At 47.7% G+C, this 2276-nt stretch overlaps 1 long non-coding RNA gene across 1 annotated transcript; it reads left to right on the forward strand.

Annotated features, from left to right (window-relative positions):
* Nucleotides 1-540: 540 nt before the first annotated feature.
* On the forward strand, nucleotides 541-1907 carry LOC124024226. Its single transcript, XR_006836967.1, has 2 exons — nucleotides 541-1134; nucleotides 1166-1907. It is a non-coding gene; the product is annotated as an uncharacterized LOC124024226 (long non-coding RNA).
* Nucleotides 1908-2276: the final 369 nt, after the last annotated feature.

A 2276-nucleotide genomic window follows, 5' to 3' on the forward strand; every position in this document is an offset into this window, starting at 1 on the left:
CGTTTATTTGAAGACCTTGATAACCAACTCTCTGTTACAATAAAGACCTGGTTAGATATGAGGTCTACCTAGAGGTTAAAGACTAGCAGAGATAGTAGATCTGTTTTGGTGAAGCGGAAGTAGAGACTAGATTATCGGTTCTCCTTGGAGGGGGGGGTCACAGATTTGAGTTTTCATATTTACAATTACAACAAAATGTTGCTTGGATATTGCTGAGTAATCAGTCTGTGTGTTTCAGTGTGGTTCTCACCTCGGACACCTGTTTGATGACGGCCCCAGACCCACAGGGAAACGATACTGCATCAACTCTGCCTCTCTGGGCTTCCAGTCCGCCTCAGCCTCTAGCCCACCCAGCAACGGAGATGGGGCTGGGGCTGGGGCTGGGGCTGGGGCAGGGGCAGGGGCTGGGGCTGGGGCAGGAGCTGGGGCTGGGACAGGAGCTGGGGCTGGGGCTGGGACAGGAGCTGGGGCTGGGGCAGGAGCTGGGGCTGGGACAGGAGCTGGGGCTGGGGCAGGAGCAGGAGCTGGGGCAGGGGCAGGAGCTGGGGCAGGAGCTGGGGCAGGGGCTGGGGCAGGGGCTAGGGCTGGTGGTGCGGTTGGGGGCAAGACTGAGCTCTGAGTAAAAGGTCTCCTTGGTCTTGGACAGATTTCAGGAATACAGGAAGTACAGGCACGGTCACTCACTCCTTATCCAAACTGGTGGCCTAGGTCCTGGTCAAAATGTTACGAACAGAACAGAGAACAGCTGGAGAATATAGGTTACACAGAACCCGAAAACAGTCAGCCAACTAGGTTACACAGAACCCGAAAACAGTCAGCCAACTAGGTTACACAGAACCCGAAAACAGTCAGCCAACTAGGTTACACAGAACCCGAAAACAGTCATCCAAACTAGGTTACACAGAACCCGAAAACAGTCAGCCAACTAGGTTACACAGAACCCGAAAACAGTCAGCCAACTAGGTTACACAGAACCCGAAAACAGTCAGCCAACTAGGTTACACAGAACCCGAAAACAGTCATCCAAACTAGGTTATACAGAACCCGAAAACAGTCAGCCAACTAGGTTACACAGAACCCGAAAACAGTCAGCCAACTAGGTTACACAGAACCCGAAAACAGTCAGCCAACTAGGTTACAGACCCGAAAACAGTCAGCCAACTAGGTTACACAGAACCCGAAAACAGTCAGCCAACTAGGTTACACAGAACCCGAAAACAGTCATCCAACTACAGTCAGCTCAATAAGGGGCCATCAGCACCCCTTAGAAACATGTGGAACATGATGCATCTTCTGTGGCCATGTAGGTTACACACACCCAAATACAGTCGGTCAAATACAGTCGGTCAAATACAGTCGGTCAAATACAGTCGGTCAAATACAGTCGGTCAAACACAGTCGGTCAAACACAGTCGGTCAAATACAGTCGGTCAAATACAGTCGGTCAAACACAGTCGGTCAAAGGACCCCAGTGGCCATGTACCAAGCTGGTCCTCCACTGGCTACCAGCCTTAATAAATAGACCTCTACTGTACTACACAACTGTCTGAGGAGGATTGGATTCAGTTCCACGTTGCCCACATTGCTTTTGACCGTTTACAAGTTTCGATCACATTTTAAAGTATATATATCAACTGTTATATATTTTTCTTTCTAGTATATTTTAAACTTTATGCTTTTTTGGGGGGGGGGTGGAAAAGTGAATGAATTATATATTATTATGATTGTGTGGACTTGACTTTGAAGGACAATGTGTGTTGTTTAAAAAATAAATATAAAGTGATATTTGATACAGAGGGGTTGATAGTTGAAGGACGACGCTCCTATGAGACACACACACACTATACACACTACACACTACACACTACACACACTACACACACTACACACTACACACTACACACACACTACACACTACACACACTACACACACTACACACTACACACTACACACACTACACACACACTACACACTACACACTACACACACTACACACTACACACACTACACACACTACACACTACACACACTACACACTACACACACTACACACACTACACACTACACACACTACACACACACACACACACACACACACACACACACTACACACTACACACACTACACACACACACACTACACACACTACACACTACACACACTACACACTACACACACAGTACACACACTACACACTACACACTACACACACTACACACTACACACACACACACACACACTACACACTACACACACACACACACACTACACACAC

This window comes from Oncorhynchus gorbuscha, unplaced genomic scaffold, assembly GCF_021184085.1.
Source record: "Oncorhynchus gorbuscha isolate QuinsamMale2020 ecotype Even-year unplaced genomic scaffold, OgorEven_v1.0 Un_scaffold_1795, whole genome shotgun sequence".
Taxonomy (NCBI): domain Eukaryota; kingdom Metazoa; phylum Chordata; class Actinopteri; order Salmoniformes; family Salmonidae; genus Oncorhynchus; species Oncorhynchus gorbuscha.